This window comes from Salvelinus namaycush, unplaced genomic scaffold (assembly GCF_016432855.1).
Source record: "Salvelinus namaycush isolate Seneca unplaced genomic scaffold, SaNama_1.0 Scaffold649, whole genome shotgun sequence".
Classification (NCBI taxonomy): Eukaryota; Metazoa; Chordata; class Actinopteri; order Salmoniformes; family Salmonidae; genus Salvelinus; species Salvelinus namaycush.
The window spans coordinates 26,871-44,519 of record NW_024061363.1 but is presented as its reverse complement, the minus strand read 5'-3'; the positions used below and the strand labels follow the sequence as shown (position 1 = coordinate 44,519).

The window sequence follows — 17,649 nt, the reverse complement described above, 5'->3', positions numbered from 1 at the left end:
ATCATCTGCTCATCTATCACTCCAGTGTTAATTTGCTAAATTGTAATTACTTCGCTACTGTTAGGGTTGCGAAAGTTCAACTGAGATAGGAACAATACCACACCTGAACTTGGTTAAAATAATTGTTTAATTCAAAAGTTAATAAATGGCAAATACATTTTTCGTATATACGGGTTCACTGCACCACCCCGCAGGGTGGAACAAGGAACTGATTTGTTTCTGACAAAGATAGTATATTATACTCGTGACAGAGATAGTTCCCGCTTCCGAGCCGGCCTGTCAGAGTAGAGACTGGGCGTGGTTTAGACTCACCCAGCCTATCGTTGATGTTGGCACATAAGCTGGTCCCAGCTTCTTTGCGCTTTCTGGTGTCCTTTTGCTGTTGCTGTGTAGATTATGCTCCCTCACCCCAGAGACTGGGGTCAGACAGTCTCATAACATTGTCTGAGATATCTGCACCTGTATACATTGTCCACTGTTCTCGCTCAAGGCTAACTACAGCTTCCCAGCTTCTTATCTGAGCTAACTGTTACTTCCAGCACACATACACAGACATCCAGGCGCCCAGGCCAACAGGTTGTCAATATCCAATCACGTTTGTTATAGTATTCAATCACATATAATACAGTTGCTAATCACGTTTGTTATAGTATTGGGTTATAGTGCATAACTCAGAACCTCACATATGTTTTTCGTGTGTATAGTTTATCTGTTATTGTCTGGTCAGCAGTCTCCTTATTCACCCCTCTCCTGTGTCTCTCTAAGATTAGCACAGTCTCGGCCACACAGTACAGCGCCCACACTACTGATACTTTGTTGCATACACACACATATTTCATACACACACACATTTCAGGCTGTGGCCTCATGGTTAGACAGAGCACTGGTAAGAGTAGAGACTAATGGAAAATGCAGGTTCACAAGAGTCAGCAATTCAAACTTTAATGCATAAGAAGCCCTACTAGCTTATAGTTAGTTAAGCATGTCAAAAAACCTTACAAAAACCTCACACTACTATGGCCTATTTATTGCCTTACCTCCTCACGCCATAGAAACTCAACAGAAAGGGGATGTAGCTCAGTGGTAGAGCGCATGCTTCGCATGTATGAGGTCCTGGGTTCAATCCCCAGCTTCTCCATTTTAAATTGTTGCATTGACACAACTCCTACAGAATGTTGAAGTTCTAAGCAGGAAACAGAGATGTGCTAAATAATTTGGTGTTGTAATCTGAAGAATATGCGTTCTATCCCTGGTCGTACATTTATAGAACAGAAGTGGCATGTTTGCCAACTTTTATGGCATCATTTTCAAAAACTGAAGTTCATGTGTTCGATACCTATCCTTAAATGTTATAAGACTGTCATCTGATGAAGTTGTTTGTTGGTTAGTTTGGTTGGTTCTTGGTTAGTTAGGTTGGCTTTGTGCATGCTACCTGTGCTGTGAAAAATGTCTGTCCTTTTTTGTATTTGGTGGTGAGCTAACATAAATATACGTGCTGTTTTCGCTGTAAAACATTTTAAAATTCGGACATGTTGGCTGGATTCACAAGATGTGTACCTTTCATTTGCTGTATTGGACTTGTTAATGTGTGAAAGTTAAATATTTAAAAAAAATATCTTTTGAATTTCTCGCCCTGCACTTGAGCTGGCTGTTGTCATATTGTGGGCGGCCTCGGGCTGCAGCCATAAGAAGTTAAAGAATAGTCTAGGTGTACGAATCCAATCATACAGAAGAATTAAAAACACTTCAAGTTTATTAGCAATTCTCCACATTCGATTGCTCAGTTGGTAGAGCAAAGGACCGTAGAACACTAAATGCTGAAATCCGGCTTGAGGAGGACCCTTTTCCTACCTCATAAACGCGCCTAAAAGATATACATTTGCCTGTTGTTCGCACATTCCCCTATAGAGAATAAAACGTGCATTTCCAGTTTCCTAATTAAGAAAGAATCCAAGTTACCTCACCAAATAGTAAAGAAGAATTCAGAACACCTAGTTCCCTGAAGTCATTTTTCCCCCAAAATTTTACAGACAGATTATTTCCCATCATTCCCATGGCTGAATGGTCAACGTTGATCAACATCTGGTAAAAAAGATTTAACTCAATGCTACGGTTCAAACATGTACCTTTTGCTCCAATAATTTCAACATGTGCCTTCGATAGCTCAGTTGGTAGAGTGGAGGACTGTAGAATGCCAAATCCTGAAATCCTTATGTCGCTGGTTCAAATCCGGCTCGAAGGATTAACCTTTTTCTGCCTCATCAATGCGCCCTCAAAAATATTTTTGCCGGTTGTTCGCACATCCCCTTATAGAGAATAAAATGTGCATTTCCAGTTTCCTTAAAGAATAGTCTAGGTGTACGAATCCAATCATACAGAAGAATTAAAAACACTTCAAGTTTATCGTCAATTCTCCACATTCGATAGCTCAGTTGGTAGAGCAAAGGACCGTAGAACACTAAATGCTGAAATCCGGCTTGAGGAGGACCATTTTCCTACCTCATAAATGCGCCTAAAAGATATACATTTGCCTGTTGTTCGCACATTCCCCTATAGAGAATAAAACGTGCATTTCCAGTTTCCTAATTAAGTAAGAATCCAAGTTAACTCACCAAATAGTAAAGAAGAATTCAGAACACCTAGTTCCCTGAAGTAATTTTCCCCAAAATTGTTTACAGACAGATTATTTCCCATCATTCCCATGGCTGAATGGTCAACGTTGATCAACATCTGGTAGAAAAGATTTAACTCAATGCTACGGTTCAAACATGTACCTTTTGCTACAATAATTGCATCATGTCACTTCGATAGCTCAGTTGGTAGAGGGGAGGACTGTAGAATCCTAAATGCTGAAATCCTTAAGTCGCTGGTTCAAATCCGGCTCGAACGATTAACCTTTTTCTGCCTCATCAATGCGCCCTCAAAAATATTTTTGCCGGTTGTTCGCACATCCCCTTATAGAGAATAAAATGTGCATTTCCAGTTTCCTTAAAGAATAGTCTAGGTGTACGAATCCAATCATACAGAAGAATTAAAAACACTTCAAGTTTATCGGCAATTCTCCACATTCGATAGCTCAGTTGGTAGAGCAAAGGACCGTAGAACACTAAATGCTGAAATCCGGCTTGAGGAGGACCATTTTCCTACCTCATAAATGCGCCTAAAAGATATACATTTGCCTGTTGTTCGCACATTCCCCTATAGAGAATAAAACGTGCATTTCCAGTTTCCTAATTAAGTAAGAATCCAAGTTAACTCACCAAATAGTAAAGAAGAATTCAGAACACCTAGTTCCCTGAAGTAATTTTCCCCAAAATTGTTTACAGACAGATTATTTCCCATCATTCCCATGGCTGAATGGTCAACGTTGATCAACATCTGGTAGAAAAGATTTAACTCAATGCTACGGTTCAAACATGTACCTTTTGCTACAATAATTTCATCATGTCAATTCGATAGCTCAGTTGGTAGAGGGGAGGACTGTAGAATCCTAAATGCTGAAATCCTTAAGTCGCTGGTTCAAATCCGGCTCAAACGATTAACCTTTTTCTGCCTCATCAATGCGCCCACAAAAATATTTTTGCCGGTTGTTCGCACATCCCCTTATAGAGAATAAAATGTGCATTTCCAGTTTCCTTAAAGAATAGTCTAGGTGTACGAATCCAATCATACAGAAGAATTAAAAACACTTCAAGTTTATCAGCAATTCTCCACATTCGATAGCTCAGTTGGTAGAGCAAAGGACCGTAGAACACTAAATGCTGAAATCCGGCTTGAGGAGGACCATTTTCCTACCTCATAAATGCGCCTAAAAGATATACATTTGCCTGTTGTTCGCACATTCCCCAATAGAGAATAAAACGTGCATTTCCAGTTTCCTAATTAAGAAAGAATCCAAGTTAACTCACCAAATAGTAAAGAAGAATTCAGAACACCTAGTTCCCTGAAGTAATTTTCCCCAAAATTTTACAGACAGATTATTTCCCATCATTCCCATGGCTGAATGGTCAACGTTGATCAACATCTGGTAAAAAAGATTTAACTCAATGCTACGGTTCAAACATGTACCTTTTGCTCCAATAATTTCAACATGTGCCTTCGATAGCTCAGTTGGTAGCGTGGAGGACTGTAGAATGCCAAATCCTGAAATCCTTATGTCGCTGGTTCAAATCCGGCTTGAAGGATTAACCTTTTTCTGCCTCATCAATGCGCCCTCAAAAATATTTTTGCCGGTTGTTCGCACATCCCCTTATAGAGAATAAAATGTGCATTTCCAGTTTCCTTAAAGAATAGTCTAGGTGTACGAATCCAATCATACAGAAGAATTAAAAACACTTCAAGTTTATTAGCAATTCTCCACATTCGATAGCTCAGTTGATAGAGCAAAGGACCGTAGAACACTAAATGCTGAAATCCGGCTTGAGGAGGACCCTTTTCCTACCTCATAAACGCGCCTAAAAGATATACATTTGCCTGTTGTTCGCACATTCCCCTATAGAGAATAAAACGTGCATTTCCAGTTTCCTAATTAAGAAAGAATCCAAGTTAACTCACAAAATACTAAAGAAGAATTCAGAACACCTGGTTCCCTGAAGTAATTTTCCCCAAAATTGTATACAGACAGATTATTTCCCAAGATTCCCATGGCTGAATGGTCAACGTTGATCAACATCTGGTAGAAAAGATTTAGCTCAATGCTACGGTTCAAACATGTACCTTTTGCTCCAATAATTTCATCATGTCCCTTCGATAGCTCAGTTGGTAGAGCGGAGGACTGTAGAATTCTAAATGCTGAAATACTTAGGTCGCTGGTTCAAATCTGTCCCGAAGGATTAACCTTTTTCTGCCTCATCAATGCTCCCTCAAAAATATTTTTGCCGGTTGTTCCCCCTATAGAGAATAAAATGTGCATTTCCAGTTTCCTTAAAGAATAGTCTAGGTGTACGAATCCAATCATACAGAAGAATTAAAAACACTTCAAGATTATCCAAAATTCTCCACATTCGATAGCTCAGTTGGTAGAGCAAAGGACCGTAGAACACTAAATGCTGAAATCCGGCTTGAGGAGGACCATTTTCCTACCTCATAAATGCGCCTAAAAGATATACATTTGCCTGTTGTTCGCACATTCCCCAATAGAGAATAAAACGTGCATTTCCAGTTTCCTAATTAAGAAAGAATCCAAGTTAACTCACCAAATAGTAAAGAAGAATTCAGAACACCTAGTTCCCTGAAGTAATTTTCCCCAAAATTTTACAGACAGATTATTTCCCATCATTCCCATGGCTGAATGGTCAACGTTGATCAACATCTGGTAAAAACGATTTAACTCAATGCTACGGTTCAAACATGTACCTTTTGCTCCAATAATTTCAACATGTGCCTTCGATAGCTCAGTTGGTAGAGTGGAGGACTGTAGAATGCCAAATCCTGAAATCCTTATGTCGCTGGTTCAAATCCGGCTCGAAGGATTAACCTTTTTCTGCCTCATCAATGCGCCCTCAAAAATATTTTTGCCGGTTGTTCGCACATCCCCTTATAGAGAATAAAATGTGCATTTCCAGTTTCCTTAAAGAATAGTCTAGGTGTACGAATCCAATCATACAGAAGAATTAAAAACACTTCAAGTTTATCGGCAATTCTCCACATTCGATAGCTCAGTTGGTAGAGCAAAGGACCGTAGAACACTAAATGCTGAAATCCGGCTTGAGGAGGACCATTTTCCTACCTCATAAATGCGCCTAAAAGATATACATTTGCCTGTTGTTCGCACATTCCCCAATAGAGAATAAAACGTGCATTTCCAGTTTCCTAATTAAGAAAGAATCCAAGTTAACTCACCAAATAGTAAAGAAGAATTCAGAACACCTAGTTCCCTGAAGTAATTTTCCCCAAAATTGTTTACAGACAGATTATTTCCCATCATTCCCATGGCTGAATGGTCAACGTTTATCAACATCTGGTAGAAAAGATTTAACTCAATGCTACAGTTCAAACATGTACCTTTTGCTCCAATAATTTCATCATGTCACTTCGATAGCTCAGTTGGTAGAGGGGAGGACTGTAGAATCCTAAATGCAGAAATCCTTGGGTCGCTGGTTCAAATCCGGCTCGAAGGATTAACCTTTTTCTGCCTCATCAATGCGCCCACAAAAATATTTTTGCCGGTTGTTCGCACATCCCCCTATAGAGAATAAAATGTGCATTTCCAGTTTCCTTAAATAATAGTCTAGGTGTACGAATCCAATCATACAGAAGAATTAAAAACACTTCAAGTTTATTAGCAATTCTCCACATTCGATAGCTCAGTTGATAGAGCAAAGGACCGTAGAACACTAAATGCTGAAATCCGGCTTGAGGAGGACCCTTTTCCTACCTCATAAACGCGCCTAAAAGATATACATTTGCCTGTTGTTCGCACATTCCCCTATAGAGAATAAAACGTGCATTTCCAGTTTCCTAATTAAGAAAGAATCCAAGTTAACTCACAAAATACTAAAGAAGAATTCAGAACACCTGGTTCCCTGAAGTAATTTTCCCCAAAATTGTATACAGACAGATTATTTCCCAAGATTCCCATGGCTGAATGGTCAACGTTGATCAACATCTGGTAGAAAAGATTTAGCTCAATGCTACGGTTCAAACATGTACCTTTTGCTCCAATAAGTTCATCATGTCCCTTCGATAGCTCAGTTGGTAGAGCGGAGGACTGTAGAATTCTAAATGCTGAAATCCTTAGGTCGCTGGTTCAAATCTGTCCCGAAGGATTAACCTTTTTCTGCCTCATCAATGCGCCCTCAAAAATATTTTTGCCGGTTGTTCCCCCTATAGAGAATAAAATGTGCATTTCCAGTTTCCTTAAAGAATAGTCTAGGTGTACGAATCCAATCATACAGAAGAATTAAAAACACTTCAAGATTATCCAAAATTCTCCACATTCGATAGCTCAGTTGGTAGAGCAAAGGACCGTAGAACACTAAATGCTGAAATCCGGCTTGAGGAGGACCATTTTCCTACCTCATAAATGCGCCTAAAAGATATACATTTGCCTGTTGTTCGCACATTCCCCAATAGAGAATAAAACGTGCATTTCCAGTTTCCTAATTAAGAAAGAATCCAAGTTAACTCACCAAATAGTAAAGAAGAATTCAGAACACCTAGTTCCCTGAAGTAATTTTCCCCAAAATTTTACAGACAGATTATTTCCCATCATTCCCATGGCTGAATGGTCAACGTTGATCAACATCTGGTAAAAAAGATTTAACTCAATGCTACGGTTCAAACATGTACCTTTTGCTCCAATAATTTCAACATGTGCCTTCGATAGCTCAGTTGGTAGAGTGGAGGACTGTAGAATGCCAAATCCTGAAATCCTTATGTCGCTGGTTCAAATCCGGCTCGAAGGATTAACCTTTTTCTGCCTCATCAATGCGCCCTCAAAAATATTTTTGCCGGTTGTTCGCACATCCCCTTATAGAGAATAAAATGTGCATTTCCAGTTTCCTTAAAGAATAGTCTAGGTGTACGAATCCAATCATACAGAAGAATTAAAAACACTTCAAGTTTATCGGCAATTCTCCACATTCGATAGCTCAGTTGGTAGAGCAAAGGACCGTAGAACACTAAATGCTGAAATCCGGCTTGAGGAGGACCATTTTCCTACCTCATAAATGCGCCTAAAAGATATACATTTGCCTGTTGTTCGCACATTCCCCTATAGAGAATAAAACGTGCATTTCCAGTTTCCTAATTAAGTAAGAATCCAAGTTAACTCACCAAATAGTAAAGAAGAATTCAGAACACCTAGTTCCCTGAAGTAATTTTCCCCAAAATTGTTTACAGACAGATTATTTCCCATCATTCCCATGGCTGAATGGTCAACGTTGATCAACATCTGGTAGAAAAGATTTAACTCAATGCTACAGTTCAAACATGTACCTTTTGCTCCAATAATTTCATCATGTCACTTCGATAGCTCAGTTGGTAGAGGGGAGGACTGTAGAATCCTAAATGCTGAAATCCTTAGGTCGCTGGTTCAAATCCGGCTCGAAGGATTAACCTTTTTCTGCCTCATCAATGCGCCCACAAAAATATTTTTGCCGGTTGTTCGCACATCCCCCTATAGAGAATAAAATGTGCATTTCCAGTTTCCTTAAATAATAGTCTAGGTGTACGAATCCAATCATACAGAAGAATTAAAAACACTTCAAGTTTATTAGCAATTCTCCACATTCGATAGCTCAGTTGATAGAGCAAAGGACCGTAGAACACTAAATGCTGAAATCCGGCTTGAGGAGGACCCTTTTCCTACCTCATAAACGCGCCTAAAAGATATACATTTGCCTGTTGTTCGCACATTCCCCTATAGAGAATAAAACGTGCATTTCCAGTTTCCTAATTAAGTAAGAATCCAAGTTAACTCACAAAATACTAAAGAAGAATTCAGAACACCTGGTTCCCTGAAGTAATTTTCCCCAAAATTGTTTACAGACAGATTATTTCCCATCATTCCCATGGCTGAATGGTCAACGTTTATCAACATCTGGTAGAAAAGATTTAACTCAATGCTACAGTTCAAACATGTACCTTTTGCTCCAATAATTTCATCATGTCACTTCGATAGCTCAGTTGGTAGAGGGGAGGACTGTAGAATCCTAAATGCAGAAATCCTTAGGTCGCTGGTTCAAATCCGGCTCGAAGGATTAACCTTTTTCTGCCTCATCAATGCGCCCACAAAAATATTTTTGCCGGTTGTTCGCACATCCCCCTATAGAGAATAAAATGTGCATTTCCAGTTTCCTTAAATAATAGTCTAGGTGTACGAATCCAATCATACAGAAGAATTAAAAACACTTCAAGTTTATCGGCAATTCTCCACATTCGATAGCTCAGTTGATAGAGCAAAGGACCGTAGAACACTAAATGCTGAAATCCGGCTTGAGGAGGACCATTTTCCTACCTCATAAATGCGCCTAAAAGATATACATTTGCCTGTTGTTCGCACATTCCCCTATAGAGAATAAAACGTGCATTTCCAGTTTCCTAATTAAGAAAGAATCCAAGTTAACTCACCAAATAGTAAAGAAGAATTCAGAACACCTAGTTCCCTGAAGTAATTTTCCCCAAAATTTTACAGACAGATTATTTCCCATCATTCCCATGGCTGAATGGTCAACGTTGATCAACATCTGGTAAAAAAGATTTAACTCAATGCTACGGTTCAAACATGTACCTTTTGCTCCAATAATTTCAACATGTGCCTTCGATAGCTCAGTTGGTAGAGTGGAGGACTGTAGAATGCCAAATCCTGAAATCCTTATGTCGCTGGTTCAAATTCGGCTCGAAGGGTTAACCTTTTTCTGCCTCATCAATGCGCCCTCAAAAATATTTTTGCCGGTTGTTCGCACATCCCCCTATAGAGAATAAAATGTGCATTTCCAGTTTCCTTAAAGAATAGTCTAGGTGTACGAATCCAATCATACAGAAGAATTAAAAACACTTCAAGTTTATCGGCAATTCTCCACATTCGATAGCTCAGTTGATAGAGCAAAGGACCGTAGAACACTAAATGCTGAAATCCGGCTTGAGGAGGACCCTTTTCCTACCTCATAAACGCGCCTAAAAGATATACATTTGCCTGTTGTTCGCACATTCCCCTATAGAGAATAAAACGTGCATTTCCAGTTTCCTAATTAAGAAAGAATCCAAGTTAACTCACAAAATACTAAAGAAGAATTCAGAACACCTGGTTCCCTGAAGTAATTTTCCCCAAAATTGTTTACAGACAGATTATTTCCCATCATTCCCATGGCTGAATGGTCAACGTTTATCAACATCTGGTAGAAAAGATTTAACTCAATGCTACAGTTCAAACATGTACCTTTTGCTCCAATAATTTCATCATGTGACTTCGATAGCTCAGTTGGTAGAGGGGAGGACTGTAGAATCCTAAATGCAGAAATCCTTAGGTCGCTGGTTCAAATCCGGCTCGAAGGATTAACCTTTTTCTGCCTCATCAATGCGCCCACAAAAATATTTTTGCCGGTTGTTCGCACATCCCCCTATAGAGAATAAAATGTGCATTTCCAGTTTCCTTAAATAATAGTCTAGGTGTACGAATCCAATCATACAGAAGAATTAAAAACACTTCAAGTTTATTAGCAATTCTCCACATTCGATAGCTCAGTTGGTAGAGCAAAGGACCGTAGAACACTAAATGCTGAAATCCGGCTTGAGGAGGACCCTTTTCCTACCTCATAAACGCGCCTAAAAGATATACATTTGCCTGTTGTTCGCACATTCCCCTATAGAGAATAAAACGTGCATTTCCAGTTTCCTAATTAAGAAAGAATCCAAGTTAACTCACAAAATACTAAAGAAGAATTCAGAACACCTGGTTCCCTGAAGTAATTTTCCCCAAAATTGTATACAGACAGATTATTTCCCAAGATTCCCATGGCTGAATGGTCAACGTTGATCAACATCTGGTAGAAAAGATTTAGCTCAATGCTACGGTTCAAACATGTACCTTTTGCTCCAATAATTTCATCATGTCCCTTCGATAGCTCAGTTGGTAGAGCGGAGGACTGTAGAATTCTAAATGCTGAAATCCTTAGGTCGCTGGTTCAAATCTGTCCCGAAGGATTAACCTTTTTCTGCCTCATCAATGCGCCCTCAAAAATATTTTTGCCGGTTGTTCCCCCTATAGAGAATAAAATGTGCATTTCCAGTTTCCTTAAAGAATAGTCTAGGTGTACGAATCCAATCATACAGAAGAATTAAAAACACTTCAAGATTATCCAAAATTCTCCACATTCGATAGCTCAGTTGGTAGAGCAAAGGACCGTAGAACACTAAATGCTGAAATCCGGCTTGAGGAGGACCATTTTCCTACCTCATAAATGCGCCTAAAAGATATACATTTGCCTGTTGTTCGCACATTCCCCAATAGAGAATAAAACGTGCATTTCCAGTTTCCTAATTAAGAAAGAATCCAAGTTAACTCACAAAATACTAAAGAAGAATTCAGAACACCTGGTTCCCTGAAGTAATTTTCCCCAAAATTGTATACAGACAGATTATTTCCCAAGATTCCCATGGCTGAATGGTCAACGTTGATCAACATCTGGTAGAAAAGATTTAGCTCAATGCTACGGTTCAAACATGTACCTTTTGCTCCAATAATTTCATCATGTCCCTTCGATAGCTCAGTTGGTAGAGCGGAGGACTGTAGAATTCTAAATGCTGAAATCCTTAGGTCGCTGGTTCAAATCTGTCCCGAAGGATTAACCTTTTTCTGCCTCATCAATGCGCCCTCAAAAATATTTTTGCCGGTTGTTCCCCCTATAGAGAATAAAATGTGCATTTCCAGTTTCCTTAAAGAATAGTCTAGGTGTACGAATCCAATCATACAGAAGAATTAAAAACACTTCAAGATTATCCAAAATTCTCCACATTCGATAGCTCAGTTGGTAGAGAAAAGGACCGTAGAACACTAAATGCTGAAATCCGGCTTGAGGAGGACCATTTTCCTACCTCATAAATGCGCCTAAAAGATATACATTTGCCTGTTGTTCGCACATTCCCCAATAGAGAATAAAACGTGCATTTCCAGTTTCCTAATTAAGAAAGAATCCAAGTTAACTCACCAAATAGTAAAGAAGAATTCAGAACACCTAGTTCCCTGAAGTAATTTTCCCCAAAATTGTTTACAGACAGATTATTTCCCATCATTCCCATGGCTGAATGGTCAATGTTGATCAACATCTGGTAGAAAAGATTTAACTCAATGCTACGGTTCAAACATGTACCTTTTGCTCCAACAATTTCGTCATGTCCCTTCGATAGCTCAGTTGGTAGAGCGGAGGACTGTAGAATGCAAAATAATGAAAACCTTAGGTCGCTGGTTCAAATCCGCCTCGAAGGAGGACCTTTTTTCTGCCTCATCAATGCGCCCACAAAAATATTTTTGCCGTTTGTCCGCACATCCCCCTATAGAGAATACAATGTGCATTTCCAGTTTCCTTAAATAATAGTCTAGGTGTACGAATCCAATCATACAGAAGAATTAAAAACAATTCAAGTTTATCCAAAGTTCTCCACATTCAATAGATCAGTTGGTAGAGCAAAGGACCGTAGAACACTAAATGCTGAAATCCGGCTTGAGGAGGACCGTTTTCCTACCTCATAAACGCGCCTAAAAGATATACATTTGCCTGTTGTTCGCACATTCCCCTATAGAGAATAAAACGTGCATTTCCAGTTTCCTAATTAAGAAAGAATCCAAGTTAACTCACAAAATACTAAAGAAGAATTCAGAACACCTGGTTCCCTGAAGTAATTTTCCCCAAAATTGTATACAGACAGATTATTTCCCAAGATTCCCATGGCTGAATGGTCAACGTTGATCAACATCTGGTAGAAAAGATTTAGCTCAATGCTACGGTTCAAACATGTACCTTTTGCTCCAATAATTTCAACATGTCCCTTCGATAGCTCAGTTGGTAGAGCGGAGGACTGTAGAATTCTAAATGCTGAAATCCTTAGGTCGCTGGTTCAAATCTGTCCCGAAGGATTAACCTTTTTCTGCCTCATCAATGCGCCCTCAAAAATATTTTTGCCGGTTGTTCCCCCTATAGAGAATAAAATGTGCATTTCCAGTTTCCTTAAAGAATAGTCTAGGTGTACGAATCCAATCATACAGAAGAATTAAAAACACTTCAAGATTATCCAAAATTCTCCACATTCGATAGCTCAGTTGGTAGAGCAAAGGACCGTAGAACACTAAATGCTGAAATCCGGCTTGAGGAGGACCATTTTCCTACCTCATAAATGCGCCTAAAAGATATACATTTGCCTTTTGTTCGCACATTCCCCAATAGAGAATAAAACGTGCATTTCCAGTTTCCTAATTAAGAAAGAATCCAAGTTAACTCACCAAATAGTAAAGAAGAATTCAGAACACCTAGTTCCCTGAAGTAATTTTCCCCAAAATTGTTTACAGACAGATTATTTCCCATCATTCCCATGGCTGAATGGTCAATGTTGATCAACATCTGGTAGAAAAGATTTAACTCAATGCTACGGTTCAAACATGTACCTTTTGCTCCAAAAATTTCTTCATGTCCCTTCGATAGCTCAGTTGGTAGAGCGGAGGACTGTAGAATGCTAAATAATGAAAACCTTAGGTCGCTGGTTCAAATCCGCCTCGAAGGAGGACCTTTTTTCTGCCTCATCAATGCGCCCACAAAAATATTTTTGCCGTTTGTCCGCACATCCCCCTATAGAGAATACAATGTGCATTTCCAGTTTCCTTAAATAATAGTCTAGGTGTACGAATCCAATCATACAGAAGAATTAAAAACAATTCAAGTTTATCCAAAGTTCTCCACATTCAATAGATCAGTTGGTAGAGCAAAGGACCGTAGAACACTAAATGCTGAAATCCGGCTTGAGGAGGACTCTTTTCCTACCTCATAAATGCGCCTAAAAGATATACATTTGCCTGTTGTTCGCACATTCCCCTATAGAGAATAAAACGTGCATTTCCAGTTTCCTAATTAACCTCTAACGAGCCTCAACCCCGGATCCGGGATCACCCCCCACCCCCCCCACACTGATTAGCATCGCTAGCATAGCGTCACAATTAAATAGTAGCATCTAAATATCATTAAATCACAAGTCCAAGCCACCTAATGAAAGATACAGATCTTGTGAATAAAGCCACCATTTCAGATTTTTAAAATGTTTTACAGGGAAGACACAATATGTAAATCTATTAGCTAACCACGTTAGCAAAGGACACGATTTTTTTACTCCCAACAGCTTTTTCCTGCGTCAGTAGCTATCACTAATTCGACTAGATAAAAATATATATAGCCACTAACCAAGAAACAACTTCATAATATGACAGTCTGATAACATATTTATGGTATAGCATAGTTTTTTGGGGGAAAAATGTGCATTTTTCAGGTATAAATCACAGTTCTACATTGCAGCTGCAATCTGAAATAGTGCTGACCCAGCCAGAACAATTACAGAGACCAACGTCATATAACGAATTACTCATCTTAAAACATTTCAGAAAAATACACAGCGTACAGATATTGAAAGCCCAACATCTGGTGAATCCAAACAATATTTCAGATTTATTAAATGTTTTATAACGAAAACAAAATGTAGCGCTAAATTAGCATAGCTATACAAGGCAGATTCGGCTAGGCGCCCACGGTCAGTTCACATGCACAACAGATATGATATAACATCGTAAATTGGGTCTTACTATGGCTGATCTTTCATCAGAATGTTGATCAAAGTGTCCTTTGTCAAGATGAGTCGTTGGTTCCGTTCAGAAATCTTCCTTTCCCACTCCATTTAGCACAGGTACCGGTCGAGTGGCACAGATCTCTCAAATGTAAATAAATTGTGACAACGGAACACCGCAAAACTCCCAAAAAAATTCAAATAATCTGATTAAACTATATTGAAAAAACATACATTACGATGATATGGTCACATGTATCAAACAAAATTCGACACGGAGATAGTTTTCATCCATCTAATTAAGAAAGAATCCAAGTTAACTCACAAAATACTAAAGAAGAATTCAGAACACCTAGTTCCCAGAAGTCATTTTTCCCAAAAAATTTTACAGACAGATTATTTCACTTATAATTCACTGTATCACAAATCCAGTGGGTCAGAAGTTTACATACACTAAGTTGGCTGTGCCTTTAAACAGTTTGGAAAAATCCCGAAAATGATGTCATGGCTTTAGAAGCTTCTGATAGTCTAATTGACATCATTTGAGTCAATTGGAGGTGTACCTGTAGATTTATTTCATGGCCTACTTTCAAACTCAGTGCCTCTTTGCTTGATATCATGGGAAAATCAAAAGAATTCAGCCAAGACCTCAGAAATAAATTGTAGACCTCCACAAGTCTGGTTCATCCTTGGGAGCAATTTCCAAACGCCGGAAGGTACCACGTTCATCTGTACAAACAATAGTACGCAAGTATAAACACCATGGGACCACGCAGCCGTCATACAGCTCAGGAAGGAGACGCGTTCTGTCTCCTAGAGATGAAATTACTTTGGTGCGAAAAGTGCAAATCAATCCCAGAACAACAGCAAAGGACCTTGTGAAGATGCTGGAGGAAACAGGTACAAAAGAATCTATATCCACAGTCAAACGAGTCCTATATCAACATAACCTGAAAGGCCGCTCAGCAAGGAAGAAGCTACTTCTCCAACCCCTTCGATAGCTCAGTTGGTAGAGCGGTGGACTGTAGAATGCTGAATGCTGATATCCTTAGGTCGCTGGTTCAAATCTGGCTCGAATGAGGAATATTTTTCTGCCTCATCAATGCGCCCCCAAAAATATTTTTGCCGGTTGTTCGCACATCCCCCTATAGAGAATAAAATGTGCATTTCCAGTTTCCTTAAAGAATAGTCTAGGCGTACGAATCCAATCAAACAGAATAATTAAAAACAATTCAAGTTTATCCAAAATTCTCCACATTCGATAGCTCAGTTGGTAGAGCAAAGGACCGTAGAACACTAAATGCTGAAGTCCAGCTTGAGGAGGACCCTTTTCCTACCTCATAAATGCGCCTAAAAGATATACATTTGCCTGTTGTTCGCACATTCCCCTATAGAGAATATAAACGTGCATTTCCAGTTTCCTAATTAAGAAAGAATCCAAGTTAACTCACAAAAATACTAAAGAAGAATTCAGAACACCTAGGTTCCCTGAAGTAATTTTCCCCAAAATTGTTATACAGACAGATTATTTCCCAGCATTCCCATGGCTGAATGGTCAACGTTGATCAACATCTGGTAGAAAAGATTTAGCTCAATGCTACGGTTCAAACATGTACCTTTTGCTCCAATAATTTCATCAGTGTCCCTTCGATAGCTCAGTTGGTAGAGCGGAGGACCTGTAGAATTCTAAATGCTGAAATCCTTAGGTCCCTGGTTCAAATCCTGCTCCGAAGGATTAACCTTTTTCTGCCTCATCAATGCGCCCTCAAAAATATTTTTGCCGGTTGTTCGCACATCCCCTATAGAGAATAAAATGTGCATTTCCAGTTTCCTTAAAGAATAGTCTAGGTGTACGAATCCAATCATACAGAAGAATTAAAAACACTTCAAGATTATCCAAAATTCTCCACATTCGATAGCTCAGTTGGTAGAGCAAAGGACCGTAGAACACTAAATGCTGAAGTCCAGCTTGAGGAGGACCCTTTTCCTACCTCATAAATGCGCCTAAAAGATATACATTTGCCTGTTGTTCGCACATTCCCCAATAGAGAATATAACGTGCATTTCCAGTTTCCTAATTAAGAAAGAATCCAAGTTAACTCACAAAATAGTAAAGAAGAATTCAGAACACCTAGTTCCCTGAAGTAATTTTCCCCAAAATTGTTTACAGACAGATTATTTCCCATCATTCCCATGGCTGAATGGTCAACGTTGATCAACATCTGGTAGAAAAGATTTAACTCAATGCTACGGTTCAAACATGTACCTTTTGCTCCAATAATTTCATAGTGTGCCTTCGATAGCTCAGTTGGTAGAGCGGAGGACTGTAGAATGCTAAATGCTGAAATCCTTAGGTCGCTGGTTCAAATCCGGCTCGAAGGATTAGCCTTTTTCTGCCTCATCAATGCTCCCTCAAAAATATTTTTGCCGGTTGTTCGCACATCCCACTATAGAGAATAAAATGTGCATTTCCAGTTTCCTTAAATAATAGTCTAGGTGTACGAATCCAATCATACAGAAGAATTAAAAACACTTCAAGTTTATTAGCAATTCTCCACATTCGATAGCTCAGTTGGTAGAGCAAAGGACCGTAGAACACTAAATGCTGAAATCCGGCTTGAGGAGGACCCTTTTCCTACCTCATAAACGCGCCTAAAAGATATACATTTGCCTGTTGTTCGCACATTCCCCTATAGAGAATAAAACGTGCATTTCCAGTTTCCTAATTAAGAAAGAATCCAAGTTAACTCACAAAATACTAAAGAAGAATTCAGAACACCTGGTTCCCTGAAGTAATTTTCCCCAAAATTGTATACAGACAGATTATTTCCCAAGATTCCCATGGCTGAATGGTCAACGTTGATCAACATCTGGTAGAAAAGATTTAGCTCAATGCTACGGTTCAAACATGTACCTTTTGCTCCAATAATTTCATCATGTCCCTTCGATAGCTCAGTTGGTAGAGCGGAGACCTGTAGAATTCTAAATGCTGAAATCCTTAGGTCCCTGGTTCAAATCTGTCCCGAAGGATTAACCTTTTTCTGCCTCATCAATGCGCCCTCAAAAATATTTTTGCCGGTTGTTCCCCCTATAGAGAATAAAATGTGCATTTCCAGTTTCCTTAAAGAATAGTCTAGGTGTACGAATCCAATCATACAGAAGAATTAAAAACACTTCAAGATTATCCAAAATTCTCCACATTCGATAGCTCAGTTGGTAGAGCAAAGGACCGTAGAACACTAAATGCTGAAATCCGGCTTGAGGAGGACCATTTTCCTACCTCATAAATGCGCCTAAAAGATATACATTTGCCTGTTGTTCGCACATTCCCCAATAGAGAATAAAACGTGCATTTCCAGTTTCCTAATTAAGAAAGAATCCAAGTTA

General features: G+C 39.1%; 14 non-coding genes across 14 annotated transcripts; all 14 read left to right on the top strand.

The window, feature by feature from the left end:
- Positions 1-1,066: 1,066 nt before the first annotated feature.
- On the top strand, positions 1,067-1,138 carry trnaa-cgc. Its single transcript has one exon. It is a non-coding gene; the product is annotated as a tRNA-Ala (tRNA).
- Positions 1,139-2,153: 1,015 nt separating this feature from the next.
- On the top strand, positions 2,154-2,242 carry trnay-gua. The gene is given in 2 exon segments: positions 2,154-2,190; positions 2,207-2,242. It is a non-coding gene; the product is annotated as a tRNA-Tyr (tRNA).
- A 1,853-nt stretch (positions 2,243-4,095) lies between these two features.
- Positions 4,096-4,184, top strand: trnay-gua. The gene is given in 2 exon segments: positions 4,096-4,132; positions 4,149-4,184. It is a non-coding gene; the product is annotated as a tRNA-Tyr (tRNA).
- Positions 4,185-5,382: 1,198 nt separating this feature from the next.
- Positions 5,383-5,471, top strand: trnay-gua. The gene is given in 2 exon segments: positions 5,383-5,419; positions 5,436-5,471. It is a non-coding gene; the product is annotated as a tRNA-Tyr (tRNA).
- A 559-nt stretch (positions 5,472-6,030) lies between these two features.
- On the top strand, positions 6,031-6,119 carry trnay-gua. The gene is given in 2 exon segments: positions 6,031-6,067; positions 6,084-6,119. It is a non-coding gene; the product is annotated as a tRNA-Tyr (tRNA).
- A 1,198-nt stretch (positions 6,120-7,317) lies between these two features.
- Positions 7,318-7,406, top strand: trnay-gua. The gene is given in 2 exon segments: positions 7,318-7,354; positions 7,371-7,406. It is a non-coding gene; the product is annotated as a tRNA-Tyr (tRNA).
- Positions 7,407-7,965: 559 nt separating this feature from the next.
- Positions 7,966-8,054, top strand: trnay-gua. Its single transcript is given in 2 exon segments — positions 7,966-8,002; positions 8,019-8,054. It is a non-coding gene; the product is annotated as a tRNA-Tyr (tRNA).
- A 559-nt stretch (positions 8,055-8,613) lies between these two features.
- Positions 8,614-8,702, top strand: trnay-gua. Its single transcript is given in 2 exon segments — positions 8,614-8,650; positions 8,667-8,702. It is a non-coding gene; the product is annotated as a tRNA-Tyr (tRNA).
- Positions 8,703-9,259: 557 nt separating this feature from the next.
- trnay-gua lies at positions 9,260-9,348 on the top strand. Its single transcript is given in 2 exon segments — positions 9,260-9,296; positions 9,313-9,348. It is a non-coding gene; the product is annotated as a tRNA-Tyr (tRNA).
- Positions 9,349-9,907: 559 nt separating this feature from the next.
- On the top strand, positions 9,908-9,996 carry trnay-gua. The gene is given in 2 exon segments: positions 9,908-9,944; positions 9,961-9,996. It is a non-coding gene; the product is annotated as a tRNA-Tyr (tRNA).
- Positions 9,997-11,837: 1,841 nt separating this feature from the next.
- Positions 11,838-11,926, top strand: trnay-gua. The gene is given in 2 exon segments: positions 11,838-11,874; positions 11,891-11,926. It is a non-coding gene; the product is annotated as a tRNA-Tyr (tRNA).
- Positions 11,927-13,126: 1,200 nt separating this feature from the next.
- trnay-gua lies at positions 13,127-13,215 on the top strand. The gene is given in 2 exon segments: positions 13,127-13,163; positions 13,180-13,215. It is a non-coding gene; the product is annotated as a tRNA-Tyr (tRNA).
- Positions 13,216-15,906: 2,691 nt separating this feature from the next.
- trnat-ugu lies at positions 15,907-15,997 on the top strand. The gene is given in 2 exon segments: positions 15,907-15,943; positions 15,961-15,997. It is a non-coding gene; the product is annotated as a tRNA-Thr (tRNA).
- A 558-nt stretch (positions 15,998-16,555) lies between these two features.
- On the top strand, positions 16,556-16,644 carry trnay-gua. Its single transcript is given in 2 exon segments — positions 16,556-16,592; positions 16,609-16,644. It is a non-coding gene; the product is annotated as a tRNA-Tyr (tRNA).
- Positions 16,645-17,649: the final 1,005 nt, after the last annotated feature.